The 17,089-nt window shown below is 42.8% G+C and overlaps 1 protein-coding gene across 13 annotated transcripts in view; it reads left to right on the forward strand.

Moving 5' to 3' along the window:
* MTMR3 (myotubularin related protein 3) overlaps positions 1-17,089 on the forward strand; it is a 203,728-nt gene that overhangs the window by 55,467 nt on the left and 131,172 nt on the right. Inside the window, exons 2-3 of one of the 13 annotated variants that reach the window (XM_030582839.1) lie at positions 7,852-7,933; positions 12,267-12,347. The exons of 10 other annotated variants lie outside the window; for them this stretch is intronic. The gene's annotated coding sequence lies outside the window, so the exon portion shown is untranslated. The remainder of the gene's footprint in view (positions 1-7,851; positions 7,934-12,266; positions 12,348-17,089) is intronic. 2 more of the 13 variants (XM_030582841.1, XM_030582840.1) reach the window with 2 other exon arrangements.

Below are 17,089 nucleotides of genomic sequence, written 5' to 3' on the forward strand. Positions count from 1 at the left end.
GGATGCAGTGCTTCAGTAACAAGATTCAGCATTTGACCCTGTAGTGAATATCCCAGTTACCCTGCCACCATCTACTGGGAAATGGGAAAGGGGCTAGGATTTCTACTGTGATTCTGTCCCTGGACCCTAACTGTGGACTCTTTCATATAACCCCTTGGCTGGTAAACATCATAGATCTAAGTCTTCCCTCCCTCCTCACTTTCCTTTTTTCTGCCAACTCAGGTAGACAAGATGGCATTGGCCACATTCAACTCATATTTGTGAAGTGTTCTTCACAACCCTCAGGGTTAGAAGCTTCATTTTTGTTTTGAATGAAGTGATAAATTCTAAACAAATAGATAACAAGGTATTGGTCGTAGACTTGGAATTTCCATACCAGCCTTTTGCTGGTAGGTGTCTGAAATTTGAGGTCCTCTTTCCACCCAACTCCTCCTGGCTGATGGAATAGAGAATGTATTTTTTTTTCTTAAACTCCCTCCTCCTTCCCACACACTCCAGAGTTTCCTGACGTATAGGGGAGAGGGTCTTCTGCTAGTCTAGCTCTTCATTTTTGAATTGTCCTCAACAGGAAAATACTGAAAAACATGCTGTACCTAAATAGGCTGGCCTGAATATGCATTATATGTCCATTATTGGCCAGCCAACCATATTTACTCAAAGTTATAGCTCCATCAAGGGTAGCATCCTTACCTAGTCAACCCCAATGAAGTGCTAAGGTCATTTATATTAAGAAACCAGAAACATAGAGGTGAATTATTCAACTTCTTTTTGCCTCTATATCAAAAATGGTTTTGACTCATTTTTTTAGTTAAACATATGCAGTTATGTAGGGAAAGTAAAAATGGACAAATGTTTCCTTAGCTATCATTTGCTGGACTTCTGCAATTCATATTTCCTGTAAATTTCATAGTAACGTTTAAGTACACATGTAGCACATTCCCTAAATTCAGAATTGCATGTTAGACTAAATCATGGTTCTTAACCAGTGGGTTGAGACACCAAGGATGACTATGAGTAGATTTCGGGGTGTCACGACCACCCTTCCTTTCTTTATTCCTAGGTGAGAGGGGAGTCCCAAAACATATGGAAGGGAGGGAGGTTCCAGATCTTTTCTGTTGTAACATGAGGGTCACAAAATGGGTAAAGTTGGGACCCACTGGACTTAATGTTCCTCAAAAAGCTAATTTGATTTATTGCATAGGGCTGTAAGAGCACTTGAGAATATTTAATTGATAAATATTACAGTTTATCAAAGTTAAATAATCCAGTTAGCACCTTTTAAAAAAAGTCTCTAAATACGTATTTACTTAGCCCTAATTGCTTAAGTAAATAATGAGTCTTCAAGAATCACTTAAACTGAATCCACATATGTAAATTTGAGTACATAAATAGCATTTTACAAAGGTGTCCTAAACACACTTTTTAAAAGTACCATTGGAAGGTTTGGAAATTTACCTTAATTCCATTCCCACAGAAATGGAACACATACACAAACTGTTTAAATATTAAAGGTTTGATTATTAAGATTTCTGAATCCAGAAAATTTAGATTATACACTGATACTCTGTTCAGTCTAAATTCCTGACTTGGTTAATTTAGCTCAGTTTACAGATGTTTGTATATTGTTATAGGTACAAATGTTTTCCCCTTTCTGCCTACTGTTGTCATTTATAGGGTCCCTTGTATGTTTAAATTGTTGACTGCTGATAACTATTTTGTTTTTTACCTGCAGTACCTACTGAATGTGTATTTTGGTTGAAGAATTCTACATCCAGAATTGTTGTTTAAAAATGATATAGTCAGTTTGTGATGCTTGCATCTGAAAATGTTGTAGTTTTTCCTATTGCAAGTAAACTCTAAGATTACTGTAAATAAAAGAGATGGGAAAGAAAAAAACCCCACTTATTTTTCCTTTTTCAGTTTCCTTCCATTGTGCATTTTGTGTGTAGTAAGTTTAACTAGTGATGGAGCATGCCTTTCTTTCAGCCTGCAAGAGGGAGTGTTTACTAGTGATAGCAGCAGCAGAGTTTAAACTGAAGCTGTAGTGACAAGTAAGCAGCAGGCAGCTTTGTGCACAGAGAGAAAAGAAAACTGGTTAGCCCTAGCACAATTAACCTGAGCTGATGTTGCTCTCAGGTCTGCCTCAAAGATCTTTCAAACACAAGCAGAGGAGCAGAAAAACTCCTGTGTGTGTGTATGTGTGTGTGTATGTGTAACAGGGTTAGAAAATAATCAGGACAATGTTTAAAGAGTGTTATATCAGAAAAGAAAAACAGAAGTTGACAGTGTCTTAATGAAAAACTTTTCCTTGTATGCTTATATATGACAAGGTCACATGCATACATTTCTGTTTAAAGGAGATCAGATACTTCTCGTTAAAAGAAACGTTCCTGCAGGGCATTTAAAAATTGGAGCAGGTCAAGCAACTGATGGTGGGCTCTTGGCCTTTTTATCGTAAGGGTGGATGACACTATGGAACAGGTATTTGGACTGATTTCTAGCAAATAGAATGGTTTAGGGATCGTAATAGAACCAGCCTGTTGCTTGGTTAATTTCCAAAATGCAAAATTTAACTACTAAGTTAATCAGAATGGTAGATGCTCATGTGATTTCACACTTACTGGCTGTTTGTACTAACTTTTTCCCTGTGAAAGTGACTCTTAACTAATGCAAGGGAAGAGAGAATTTTAGTTTTAAAATTTTATTAAAAGAGAATCCAAATTTTTTTTTTTAATTTGTTAGCTTTTGAGTGCTTTTCATCCAGCTTTCTTGTCTGTGTATTGTGATTGTGACTAAAACAGTGTAAATGCACAGTACTGTGTAAATACTTCGTAGTGGCTTTGGCCAGGCCAAGCCTACTTTTTCATCTATGCTTACATACAGTGACAACCTTTTTCTTTCTGTTATGGTCCTTGCTCCAGTCAGATGATGCCTTTGTCATCTCCAAGTTGCATCACTGAAATGTGCTGTTGATGGGACTGGCTATACCTGAAGACAACTTAGAAGATTTTGCTGGTGCAAAAGACAGCTCTGTACTTTCTTAACAGTTCCATGCAGGGAGCAGGAGGTGTATGGATTGTACTGGCATCCTGTTTGTTTCCGAGTGTAATTCAGGATGTTGATTTTGAACTATAAATCCTGCTATGATTTGGGTATTGAGATGCAGATCCTCTGCTGGTATAAGTGGATTTACACCAGCTGAGTATCTGCACCGGGTACCTGAAACACTACCCTTGTTTTATCTTGACATTTTATAGCAGTTGTCATACTCAAACTACCTGTCCCCAGATTTGTACTGCAGAGTGATAGGGCAGGACATTCTCCGTAGTGGACCTTCAATTGTGGAACTTCTTTCACTAAGCAGCACCACAGTCTGATACAGCCAGCTCAGTTTTCAGGTCATGCTCATCTGTTTGTTCAAGCTTGTTCAGAGAAGTGTTGAGAAAGTATTCTTTAATTTGATTTATGGTACAGGTTTTCACAGAAGTCCAATGAGAAAATTAATTAGAAAAATAGTAAGGAAAATACTACACTAGGAAAGTGCAGTAATGAATTTCATTATCCTAAAAAATATTTTTACAATATTTCTTCGCATGTCTGAATATTTAAAGACTAGCTGTATTAGCTCCCACTTTAAAAAGAGATCAGAATATATGCAGCTCATCATAGAGGTAGCATGTCTGGGGCTCTGCCCTGGAGCGGCCATTTGCCTCTCTGGTTTTTTGGTAGGCTTGCCTCAGGTCCTTTGGTTTCATGCGGCACTGCTGCGGGTCCCTGTTATGGCCTCTGTCCTTCATGCCCTTTGAGATTTTTTTCAAATATTCCAGCAGTTCGTCTTTTGGAACGGAGTTCTGATAGCATGGATTCGTCTCCCTATACAGTGATCAGATCCAGTACCTCCCATTCGGTCCATGTTGGAGCTCTTTTGCGATTCTGGGACTGCATGGTCACCTGTGTTGATGAGCTCTGCATGGTCACCTGTGCTGATCAGCTCTCCACATTGGGCAAACAGAAAATGAAATTCAAAAGTTTGCGGGGCTTTTCCTGTCTGCCTGGCCAGTGCATTGGAGTTGAGAGTGCTGTCCAGAGTGGTCACAGTGGAACACTCTGGGATAGCTCCCGGAGGCCAATACTGTCGAATTGCGTCCACACTACCCCAAATTTGACCCAGCAAAGTCGATTTCAGCGCTAATCCCCTTGTCGGGTAGGAGTACCAAAATCAATTTTTAAGAGCCCTTTAAGTCAGCAGAAATTACTGCATTGTGTGGATGGGTGCAGAGTAAAATTGATCTAACGCTGCTAAATTAGACCTAAACTCATAATGTAGACCAGGGCTTTGTCTCTTAATTGTTTCTGTCAGTCCTCCCTGCCCCCTACTGATTGCCAATTGACTTAATTTGCCGCAACTAACCCATCCTGTCCTTTTCCCAAACCCCTTCAGTTCCCTCCAACCTAATCACCATCTGCTTAAAAACATCCCCCAATATATATACCTATACGCTAAGATCAGATCCCCTCTTCTCCTGTCTACAGCTCAGAGCTACCCATGCAGCTCTGAACCTTTTCCTACCTGACATCCCCAGGCTCAGAATGCCAACACAGTGTGAAGGAAGCAGAGAGGGAGAACACAGAATAGAGGACGAGAGAAAAGGAGAAACAACAGAATAGATTAATAAAGAGTAAATTAGACCTCCAGTGCCCAGTGGATCTGCAGTGCGTGTCAGGGAAATTTTATCCCACTTTGTACACAGCTGCTCACATTTACAATACAATATTCTGTTGGCTTCTAAAGTATTGAATGAATGAAAACAACAAGTCAGAAGAGAGGACGTGAAATTTCACAGGGGAAGTGAAAGATTCTTCCATTTTTCTGCCGTAATGGAAGCTTGAAGCTGTTGGAGTGTTTTCCCCGGTGCTGAGGCGGATGCAGGAGAATCCTGGTACACGGGGTCTTAACTCCAAATAGAGATTTTCTCTAATAAAGTATCAAAGAAAAGAGGATTTTAGTGTAATCCCATTTAAGGTTGAAATAATTGTTTAACATATGATTATTTGCAGCAGATTATAAATCTGGAAAAAATATAGATACTTTATAATGAAGGATTCTGCCTTTGCTCTCCCTTTCCATTGCAATGATAAATTTCAAACTGCTTCTGGCTGTTAGATAATATGACAGTAGTGGTCTGGGCCGTGCTTTTATCTGACTCTTCTCTCATTTGAATCTTTGCTTGCTGCCTGAAACTTCAGAATTTTCTACTTTGGCAGTTACTTCTGAGTTCCATTTCTTATGGAGATGTGAGAGGTAATCTCAAATTTCAACCAGAGTGCAAAGATAAATCAAGATAAGCATATTAATCAAATGACATTTTTTAAAATGTGGATTAATGCCCAACCCTAACTAGGGATTGTGGAGAGTGAAGAAAACTATCATATCCCCATTTTCACAGAGTTCTACAGAGAGCCAAATCAGTCACCACTTATGCTCTGAGATTAGCAATGCCTGGATTTAATCTTGAGTAGCTGTTTAGAGAGGCTTCACCAAAACAAAACCTTGTAAAAGTTCTTGAATTTGTAGACATAAAATATATTTTTTTCTTGATGAAGCTGGTCATCTAGGAAATTGTGTAGACAGACAGGAATCCAAGTGAAGTAAAAGGCTCATTAGGTAGCATCTGAGTTACAGAAATTGCCTAAAACTTGAGTTTGGAGGAAGGAAATTCAGTGTGGCTGAATGCTCTTTGTTCATTCTCTGTCACCCCATTTGTTCAAGTGTATATGTCTAGCTACTGGCCCATTCTAAATTCTATATATTCTAAACTGGGAAACCAACTCCCTAACTAATCCAGGGAGGTATATCACAGAGAAGAACAGTGCTGGAATAAAACAGTAACTATTTCCTGGAAAGTCTCCTGCTTTCCCTCCCTATTTATGTGTTTTAGGATTTTCTTTAGATATCAGCCTCAATATATCCAGTTGCAGGAGACACTCTTGGGTATAGGCCTGCAGATTCAAGGGTCTCTTATCTGCTGCTGTGGTTTTCAGCTCAGTCACAAGACCACATGGTGCCCAATTCCACAGTTTTCACCATTCCAATGAATATGTAACCTTCTGATGTTTTGAGAACTTGGAATAAGAAGCTGTGAGGGGAATAGGAGTAAAAGGAAACAAGAGCAGGGGAGAAATAAACAGAAAAGAAGTAAAGTTGAGAGTAAGGAAAACAAAGTGGACAAACAAAGGAGAGAAAGTGACAGGTGTGCCATTATGTGGTCAAAAAATAAAGTGGAGAGGTGTCCATTTACCAAACTGCCAAGGGGTATGTGTGTGAGCCACTCCATTAAAGTATTTAAAAATAAGAACAAAATAAGGAACTTCTTATATGAAACCATATTTACATAACATTAGGTTGCGACATAACATGGCACAATCAAAGCAGAAATGCTATACTTGAGCAAGCAAAAAAAAACCCAAACCCTTTTTAAAAGGTGATTGTCAAAGAAAGAAACAAAATTGTGCATCTTCTTTTCTGCTTCTTCATGATGAAGGCTAAACAAGATTTGGGTGGTTTTTTTTTTCTTTCCAAAAGCTCTTCCCCTCACTTTGTCTTGCCTTGTAAATATTAGGAATGGAAAATCTTGCCTTTCAAGTTTTTGCTGGAAGTTTCTTTGGAGGTTCAGAGAAGTGGATTGGGAGCTTCCCAGGGCATAAATTGACAGGGCAGATGTAGGGTTACCAGATAGAAACTGTGAAAAACGGGACAGGGGAGGGGAGTAATAGGCACTGTGACAAAGTTCCTCCTCTACCTTGGTGGGTCCTGCACTTATTGGCAGATTTGCTCACCTCAGTGATCTTCCCCACAGTCTGGGTCAACTCCTCCTGTGTCTGATCAGGAGTTGGGAGGTTTGGGGGGAACTCAGGCCTGCCCTCTACTCCGGGTTCGAGCCCAGGGCCCTGTGGATTGCAGCTGTCTATAGTGCCTCCTGTAACAGCTGCATGACAGCTACAACTCCCTGGGCTACTTCCTCATGGCCTCCTCCAAACAGCTTCTTTATCCTCACCACAGGACCTTCCTCCTGGTGTCTGATAACGCTTGTACTCCTTAGTCCTCCAGCAGCACAGCCTCTCACTCTCAGCTCCTTGTGCCTCTTGCTCCCAGCTCCTCACACGCACTTCCTCTCCTCTGGCTCCTCCTCATCTGACTGAAGTGAGCTCCTTTTTAAACCCAGGTGCTGTGATTAGCCTGCCTTGATGGCTGCAGGTGTTCTAATCAGCCTGTCTGCCTTAATTGGTTCTAGCAGGTTCCTGATTACTCTAGTGCAGCCCCTGCTCTGGTCACTTAGGGAACAGAAAACTACTCGTCCAGTGACCAGTATATTTGCCCTCTACCAGACTCCTGTATCCCACTGGCCTGGGTCTATCACAGCACCTATATAAGAAAAAAATCCCCCAAAATGGGACTGTCTCTTTCAAAACAGTACATCTGGTCACCCTAGGCAGATGGGTTAAATTTTTAACTAAGATAGCTTTTCTCCCAACAGTTTGCCAGAATTTGAATTAAATAGATGTTAACAAAGGAAAGATTAACTAAAAATACCATCTGTTCATAGTTCACTGCCATGGTATTTGTGATGTCATAACGCTACTATTTCTTCAGTTCTCCATAGAGTCTTCTAGGAAAAACGAGATAAACAAGACCTAAATTCCTAAATGTAATAAACAACTAGAATAAAACAGTTTGGTGGGTGGGTGAGGGTGAGTCTTTTATAACTTCTTTATATATTTGAAAAGAAGAAAAACAAAGAGAGAGACACAAACTTACTTACTTTCCTTTACATGTCATCTTTAACTTCTTAGGACTCAATCCTACAGACTCTTACTCATATGAAGAATCCCACTGAAGCTAAAGACAGTACTTGTTGAAGTTGGACTTCTGCAGGTGAATAAGGTTTTGTACAGTCATGCCCGTTTTTATGCACTTAATTGTGCCTGTGTTTTGCAGATACTATCTCTGAAGTTTTAGACTCATGATAATTAAATTAATCGTATTTTAAGTACGTCATCACCTGACCACAGCGTGTGTGTGGGAAATTAACACATCCCCATTGTTAACATTGTTAAGCCATGTCAGTGCATACCAGTGTTATAGACTAGAGTATCAAATGAGATGTGGCTTTCTTTATGCTACTCAGGTGGGGCAAAAAGGCCAGAATCTGAACACAAATGGCCAGCAGGAAATTCTCTTGGTGGCATGAAGCAGACCCAGATGGCTCCTGTGCCATCAGCCCTCTGTCCCACCGTAGGGGCATATCATAGATATGATCAGCATCAGGGGAGGGTAAGTAGTGGACTTATGCCTATTCTCCACTGCTGTAGTGTCCTTAAAGGTATAACTTAAAGCAGCCATGTAGATGCTCTGACTCTCGTCGGGGTGGGACCAGCACAGACTGGCCTTTGGAATTTGGGAGCTGTAACTAGTTTTCTGGCCCTTTCATCTCTTGGGTCAAATGCAGTCTGTCAGTACACGTCTACCCCAATATAACATGGCCTGATATAACGCAGTAAAGCAGCGCTCCGGGGATGTGGGGCTGCACACTGGCGGATCAAAGCGGTTTCACCTATAATGCAGTAAGATTTTTGGCTCCCAGGGACAGTATTATATCGGGGTAGAGGTGTATTAATTTCAAATGTGACATTATTTAAATTTTATTATGTTAAAAATAAATCACCAGCTGTAAGAATACTGGATAGCCAATCACTCTCCTACATCAGAAACTGAGACTGTTATCCTCTCTGCTGGTTGGTACTTGTAAGATGATAGCTTAATTCAGCGTGGTGTTTCTTGGTATAGCCCAGAGGTGGGCCACATCTGGGCTGCGGGACCCTCTTGCCTGGCCCCTGAGCTCCTGGCCCTGGAGGCTAGCCCCCGGCCCCTCACCCACTGTTCTTCCTCCCCTGCAGCCTCAGCTCACTGCGCTGCTGGTGCAATGCTCTGGATGGCGGGGCTGTGAGCTCCTGGGGTAGTGCAGCTGCAGAACCCGGCCTGACCTGGTGCTCTGTGCTGTGCCGTGGCGTGGCTGGCTCCCACCGGGCGGCATGGCTGCCTGTCCTGGTGCTCTGGGTAGCACGCCTGTAGCACTGCCAGCCACCGGTGTGACGGGTTGGATCACAGAACCCCTCCTAGGAGCTGCCACCCGATGTGCCAAGACTGCTTCTGTTCCTGACTTCCCTGCCAGTTTGGAGCCCCAGCGCCCTGTCCTGCTGAGCCAGACACTCTCGTCTGCTCCAACACAGACCCAGGGTCTGAATTACTTGCCCCAAAGCTGCAGGTGTACCTGAAAGCAGCTCACAGAAGTGTTTCTGTCTTTAACACTCAGATGCCCAACTCCCAGTGGAGTCTAAACCCAAATAAATCAGTTTTCCCCTGTATAGAGTATGACAAAGTTCCTCCTCTACCTTGGTGGGTCCTGCAATTATTGGCAGATTTGCTGACCTCAGTGATCTCCCCCACAGTCTGGATCAGCTCCTCCTGTTTCTGATCAGGAGTTGAGAGGTTTGGGGGGAACCCAGGCCTGCCCTCTACTCCGGGTTCCAGCCCGGGGCCCTATGGATTTGTAGCTGTCTGTAGTGCCTCTTGTAACAGCTGTGTGACAGCTACACCTCCCTGGGCTACTTCCCCATGGCCTCCTCCAAACACCTTCTTTATCCTCACCACCTTCTTCCTGGTGTCTGATAACGCTTGTACTCCTTAGTCCTCCAGCAGCACACCCTCTCAGTCTCAGCTCCTTGTGTCTCTTGCTCCCAGCTCCTCACACGCACTTCCTCTCCTCTGGCTCCTCCCCATCTAACTGGAGAGAGCTCCTTTTAAAACCCAGGTGCCCTGATTAGCCTGCCTTGATTGGCTGCAGGTGTTCTAATCAGCCTGTCTGCCTTAATTGGTTCTAGCAAGTTCCTGACTACTCTAGTGCAGCCCCTGCTCTGGTCACTCAGGGAACAGAAAACTACTCGTCCAGTGACCAGTATATTTGCCTTCTACCAGACTCCTGTACCCCACTGGCCTGGGTCTGTCACAAGAGCTTATACAGGGTAAACTCGTAAATTGTTTGCCCTCTATAACACAGGAAGGGGGGTTGGATGGAGCAGCAGGGGGCAGTCAGGGGACAGGGAACAGGGTGGTGGTGGATGGGGCAGGAGTCCCAGAGGGGCTGTCGGGGCGAGAAGCGCGGGGGAGGGTGTCAGATAGGGGCGGGGACCGGGCCACGCCTGGTTGTTTGGGGAAGCAGAGCCTCCCCTAACCGGCCCTCCATACAATTTCGGAAACCAGATGTAGCCTTCAGGCCAAAAAGTTTCCCCACCCCTGGCATAGCTTGTTGTTTTTTGGCCCAAGTTTCTGACTTAGGAAGTGATAACATTTTAGCTGCTTATCTATGACCAGCAGCTTTACAGAGGAATGCTAATGAATCTGTCCTGAAGTAGTTTCCAAATACTGCCAGAAATAAACTTCTGTAATGTCTTGCTTGTTCTCCATGTCAAACCAAGTTTTGTGCAACTGAGCAACTGTAAAACGGAGCTTTGTGCAGTAAGCTTGGTTTGAGATTAAGATTGAGACTGTAAATTTAAGATTACTTAATAATCAGGCCGTGTTCTTTCTGCTTCATATGTCACTGCTAACCATCATCAATCATAAAGACTCTGGAATTGGAAATTAACCTGCAGTTTTGCTCAATTGTGCAAGGCATAATAAAATACAGTTTCTCTGTATCCTACTTTTTTAGCCTCTTTGTTTTAGTAATTGTGATTATTGTGGCACATTTATACTTTCTTGTATCTATCAAGATAAAACATTGATAGTGCAAATTTTTTTATTGTAGCTGAAAGTTAATGTGAGTCTGTGTTCTTCTCTAAAGTGTATTGTTTTACTGTTTTGAGTACTGTTTTAAAACTCCTTGTGCTTGATAGACTTTGCTCCTATGTTTGTGTTTTTATTTTTCAGTTCTCTCCTCCAAGCACCTCAGACCTAAAATTAGATATCCCTGTTTTTTGTGTATTGGAAGTATTATTTTCTTTTTTTAGTCTTTCCTGTTGTAAAGCGCTAACTAATTTAGACAATGCATATGTAAGAAAATAGAGATTTTTAACTAGAATCTGATTAAGGGGTATATCTCCATTGATAGATGTCACATTAGTAGACTATTACCATTGGTAGAATGGTATTTCTGTTTAATTTAGATTTTCCTGGCTCATATGCCTCTGGCATGCCATTAGGGTGGTTTAAAAGTTATTGTAAAGAACAACACAAGTAGTTTACTGGGTGTGTGGAAGTGGTATTCCATCTGTTTGGTTACTTGCATACTTCTAGAAATGGCTGGTTTCAGACAGGAGTTTTAATTTTGGGGTTCTGGTATTCGATTTAGCATACAGTTTTTTAGCCTCGTGATTTCATTTGTCAGAGTAATCATAAATGTGATGAAAGATGCCTGTGGATCCTAGGTGAAGTCATTGCATAGGAACGAGGCAGATTAGACATTTCACCCCATAGAGGCTGGGCTTTTGCATAGTTGGGGCAAAAATATTTTACATTAATATTTTCAAAGGTATCTGTTTGCATAATTTTAGGTAACTTAAAAAAATTGGGATTAGGAAGAAATTTTTTATGTGGAGATAATTGTCCACTTGGGTTTTTTTACACTCTCTGTAATGCATCTGGTACTAAGGATGGTCAAAGAGAAGATAACAGATTAGATGGCCACTGATCTGATGCAGTACGTCTGCTCCCATTAATGGTTTTGTTTGTTCAATTTGACTTTTTTTGCAGGGGGCGGGGGGAATAAAAAGCCAAATCTATTGCAAGTCTGGTGTAGATACTAGCTTTCTCAAACTCTGTTGCTGAATAATATCTTCTAATACTTCCCTGTTGGGAAGAGGGTTGAAAACCAGTTGCGATACCTTATGGGCAACTTTTCTGACCCATTCCCTTCTAAGAGTCAGACTTTAACTGGAACCCTATGTGCTTCATAAATCTGTATGACCCCTTCAAAGCCTGTTGCTTTCACCAATAGAAGTTGGTCCAGTAAAAGATATTACCTCACCCACCTTCAGGTATACTGAGATGTGGCTAATTATGAGGTCTCATGCCGTAGCCAGCAGTTGTTGACTTTTCGTTTTTAAACTGGGAAGAGTTGTGTGGCAATTGAGTTTAATATCCTGTTTTTGAAAAAAAAGAAATGCTTTTCTGATTGAAGACTTTTAAAGTACAGTCTTTGATTTTGCAGCTCTCAATGTGAGGTGTCAGAAAAGCAACATCTGAAACTTGCTGGGACAAAGAAGACTCATTTGTTACCTATCACTATTTGGTAAGTTTATAGATTTTATCTAGACAAGTTTTGCTGCTGGTTTCCAGAGCTATGATTGATTAGCCTGTTCATGAAGTAAGAGGCAAACTAAGGTCAACACCCTCTCAAAAATACTTTCAAGTCATCTCTACCCTCATGGTGGAGGGTAAAAGATTTATCCTCTACCCAGTGTCAGCTGTCTCACCTGACTCTCAGGCCGTGTCTACACTACCACTTATGTCGGCAAAATGTATGTCGATCATCGGCATGGAAAACTCCCCCATCCCCCTGAGTGACATAAGTTTCGCTGGCATAAGGGGTAGTGTGCACAGCGCTATGTCGGCAGGAGAGATTTTCACTGATACAGCTGTGCCATTGTAAGCTTGCTAGTGTAGACATGACATTAGATAAAAAAAACCCAAACCATCTCCTGGAGTGCTTAATGCCCCCATCTTGCCACCTTTTTTAATCGAAACCTTCCATTTCCTACCTGCAACTTCTACAGTGCACTTAAGGGTTGTTAGAACAAAAATCTGTATCACACTGGACATTTTGGGGGCAGTACAAAATCTATGTTAATACCAAAATAAGGAAATTCAAGTGCTGGGAAAGGAAGGAAGGGAAAGAGTATTAAATACTGGGGTCTCTCTCTCTCTCTCTTTCCCTTTTTCTTTCTCTCCTACTTTACTTTGTTCTCAGCACTAAGCAGATATCTTTACATATCTTTAAATGTGAGATTATAAACTTTACTAGGCATCTTGCTCTTTCAGCCAGGACATGTGGATGGAGAGGGTAACAGGAGAAACATAAACACCTTAGTTCGTCAGAAATTAACAGAAATAGAGTGACAATAGAAAGGATAGCCCCATACTTTGAAAACTTTATAGCAGAACTGGTAAGCCACAGAATGAAGTTTTATTTTTAAGAACAAAGATTACTAGCAACCAGCTGTCTAGGAATACAGATTTGAACTTGAGAGTCAGGTTTTCTTGAACAGTCAGGACCTAAACTGTATTTCAGAATTTTCATTTGATTTGGGGAAAATGTTATTAACCCGCAGTAAACCACTGGAGATTTGCTAGCTGTAGTTAAACCAGATTGGATCTTTTACTCCATTCAGCTACTGATCAGGGAAGATTAACTCCGGTCCTATTTGAGAGGTGGTCTTGAGAATGGATTTCTTTGGATAGTTTGTGCTAATCTCATTTTGTACTGAATTGCCTTGGAATGTGGTATGATGTGTGGATTGACATCAGTGAAATCGAACAAAGCTGTTTGTTAAGAAAAAACTGAAGTTCACAGAAACAAGGTTTCATTTTCAGAGTATTGCTGATAATGTTTGCAGCCAGATCTTTGTCAGCTATTTATTTTACAGTTCAGGATCCTACTTCTAGTCTATAAGAAATATGTTGCTTGTTTCCAGGCATATGACACCTTATTTGAAAACCTGCTCACTCTTTAATTCATCTGAGCTTTAGCAGTGAGAACTGCTAAATCAATTCTGATCATAGTGATTTTCTGATCTTAGTGATTGAACACCGAAATGGGTTTCTGTAGCCCAGATCTGTAAACAAGTTGTGTTCAGATTCTTCAGCCAAGTTTTTTCTGGTGATTCACCTAATGTGAAGGCATTCCCAGAGGGTTTTATGCCCGCATATTTGTTTCCCTCTTTGTCTCTTGGGGACTGTCGCAGGGCAGATGTGCCCCATCTTCTTTTGGGATAGGGTAAGAGTTGTTGCCCCGCAGCTAAGTCTGCGTGATCACTCTGGGTCTCGGGGTAGTGTGACCTAATGACCAAAGTGAATATGGTTGCCCTCTTCTTCCGGGCAGTGTGATCCAATGGCCAAAGTCTTAGATGGTTGCCGTGAGGTGCGGGCTGCGTGGCCTAATGGCCAGAGTCTATATATAAGGCTACAGTTTAGTCATGGGTATTTTTAGTAAAAGTCATGGACAGGTCATGGGCAATAAACAAAAGTTCACAGCCCGTGACCTGTCCATGACTTATACAAGGAATACCTGTGATTAAATCTTGGGCCTGGGTTACCTGGGGCCAGTGGCACCAGCTTCTGGGGATTGTGGACAACAGTTGCTCCAGCCACCCGGGAACCACTGCCGAGGCCAGCCTCCCTACTGGGATAGGGTGGCGTTCTCACTGGAGTCAACATCTCTTTGTGGCCTAGCAGCCAAAGTCAATATGGCTGCCCACTTCAGCAGGGTTGAGTGGCCTAGTGCCCTGTTAGGGGAGTGGGCCACCACTTGGGGGGTGGTGGTGGCTAGGGTAGGGGGATCTGGGCCCTCTCTGCTCCACTGGGTCCAAGCTCAGGGCCATGGCAGCGGGGAATATGACCAAAGCATGCTGACGCCACCTGGCACAATGACTAGTCCCCCTGAGCTACTTCCTACCTTGTCCCTGGTGCAGTGATCCAGATGTTGCCAGGGTCTGTGGGCTCCTCAGCCTGTGCAGCTCTCAGCAACTCTGACACTCTTTGGGCATCCGCCTGGGTTTTGGCACCTCTGGCATCTGCGGCCAGGAGCCTCGGCAGTTTTTGTGTTGTAGCCTGCAATGTGCATCCTCTATTCTCAGCAGTCCACCTGGAATAAGCTGGACAGCTCCCTTTTATGCCTAGTCTCCAGCTGGAGCATGCCCAGCATGGCCACCTTGTCCCAAATGGAGGAGTTAACCCCTGCAGTACCAGTGAGGGGCAGGCATGCTCTGTCACAGGGACCATAGCCAGCTGTTATAAATTAGACCCCAGGCTGCTCTGACGTGCCAGAACTGAGGCAAAAAGTCAGGATGTTTGTCAGTGTCTCTTCTTCTCTTTCCGTGTGCTGCCATGCTAACTGTAGTTTGTGTTGGGAAGGCAGAACCATCCTTTGCTAGTAGCTCCCATAGGATGAGTCAGAACTATCCTGCTCTCTCTGGGACACTCACAGATTGGCAAGAATTAGGCAATGGAACGCCAGACCTACTCTCCTGCAGTGCAGCTGGTGGCCTTCAGGGAAGCTGATGAGCAGCTGCTGCAGGGCAGGAACAACAGTCTCCAGTGCTTTCAACTCACATGCACCAGAGCTGCTGTTGGGGTTATATGGGAAGCAGTGAGAGGCAGTTAAGGAGATAGTGCCATCATCCTCTCCGTAGAGGCTGATTCAAACACTGTAGTTCAAAAATCACAGGACACAGCTCAGTTGCTTTCAAATACATATTTTTCTTCTGAACTTCTTCTGGGTAACAATTTAGAGTTGCGAGGGCCACATGTAGGACACCACTACTGTTGACTACATGATGACTAATTGCCTTCTGAGAAGAGATAACTGGCTCTGTGAATGAGGGGAAAGCACTGGACATGTTATTCCTTGTCTTTAGCAAAGCTTTTGATACCGCCTTCCACAGTATTCTTGCCAGCAAGTTAAAAATGAATGGACTATAAGGTGGATAGAACGCTGGCTAGATCATTGGCCTCAGTGGGTAGTGATCAATGCCTCCATGTCTAGCTGGCAGCCGGTATCAAGCGGAGTGCCCGAAGGGTCGGTCCTGGGGCCGGTTTTGTTCGATATCTTCATTAATGATCTGGAGGATGGTGTGGATTGCACCCTCAGCAAGTTTGCAGATGACACTAAACTGGTAGGAGTGGTAGATACGCCAGAGGGTAGGGATAAGATACAAAATAACCTAGACAAATTGGAGGATTGGGCCAAAAGAAAACTGATGAGGTTCAACAAGGACAAGTGCAGAATCCTGCGCTTAGGATGGAAGAATCCCATGCACTGCTACAGACTGGGGACCGAATGGCTAGGCAGCAGTTCTGCAGAAAAGGACCTAGGGGTTACAGTAGACGAGAAGCTGGATATGAGTCAACAGTGTGCCCTTGTTGCCAAGAAGGCTAATGGGATTTTGGGCTGTATAAATAGGAGCATTGCCAACAGATCGAGGGACGTGATCATTCCCCTCTATTTGAAATTGGCGAGGCCTCATGTGGAGTACTGTGTCCAGTTTTGGGCCCCACACTACATGGATGTGGAAAAATTGGAAAGAGTCCAGCGAAGGGCAACAAAAATGATTAGGGGGCTGGAGCACATGACTTATGAAGAGAGGCTGAGAGAACTGGGATTGTTTAGTCTGCAGAAGAGAAGAGTGAGGTCTGTGGATTTGATAGCTGCTTTCAGCTAACTGAAACGGGGTTCCAAAGAGGATGGATCTTGACTGTTCTCAATAGTAGCAGATGAGAGAACAAGGAGTAATTAATGGTCTCAAGTTGCAGTGAGAGAGGTTTAGGTTGGATATTAGGAAACACTATTTCAGTAGGAGGATGGTGAATCATTGGAATGAGTTACCTAGGGCGGTGGTGGAACCTCCTTCCTTAGAGGTTTTTAAGGTCAGGCTTGACAAAGGCCTGGCTGGGATGATTTAGATGGGAATTTGTCCTGCTTTGAGCAGGGGCTTGGACTAGATCGCCTCCTGAGGTTCCTTCCAAGCCTGATATTCTATTATTCTATACCAAGGCTCAGCAGCCCTCTAGGTGTATAATTTTGAAAAACCATCTTAGATTAGCCAAGAGGATCAGCATCCCTTCCACTTAATGCAACGGTTAAAGGAAATCTCAAAAGAAGAATAAATTCCTTAGCCAGCGACAATTCTTTAAGGGAATAAAACAGGCACACTGTTTTTGAAGTAAATAAATATACAAGATCAGGACAGGACCACTACAGAAATGTTAACCATTCATTAATACATTAACAAATCTACTCTTACAGCCCCTGTGTGA

Source organism: Gopherus evgoodei, chromosome 13 (assembly GCF_007399415.2).
Source record: "Gopherus evgoodei ecotype Sinaloan lineage chromosome 13, rGopEvg1_v1.p, whole genome shotgun sequence".
Classification (NCBI taxonomy): Eukaryota; Metazoa; Chordata; order Testudines; family Testudinidae; genus Gopherus; species Gopherus evgoodei.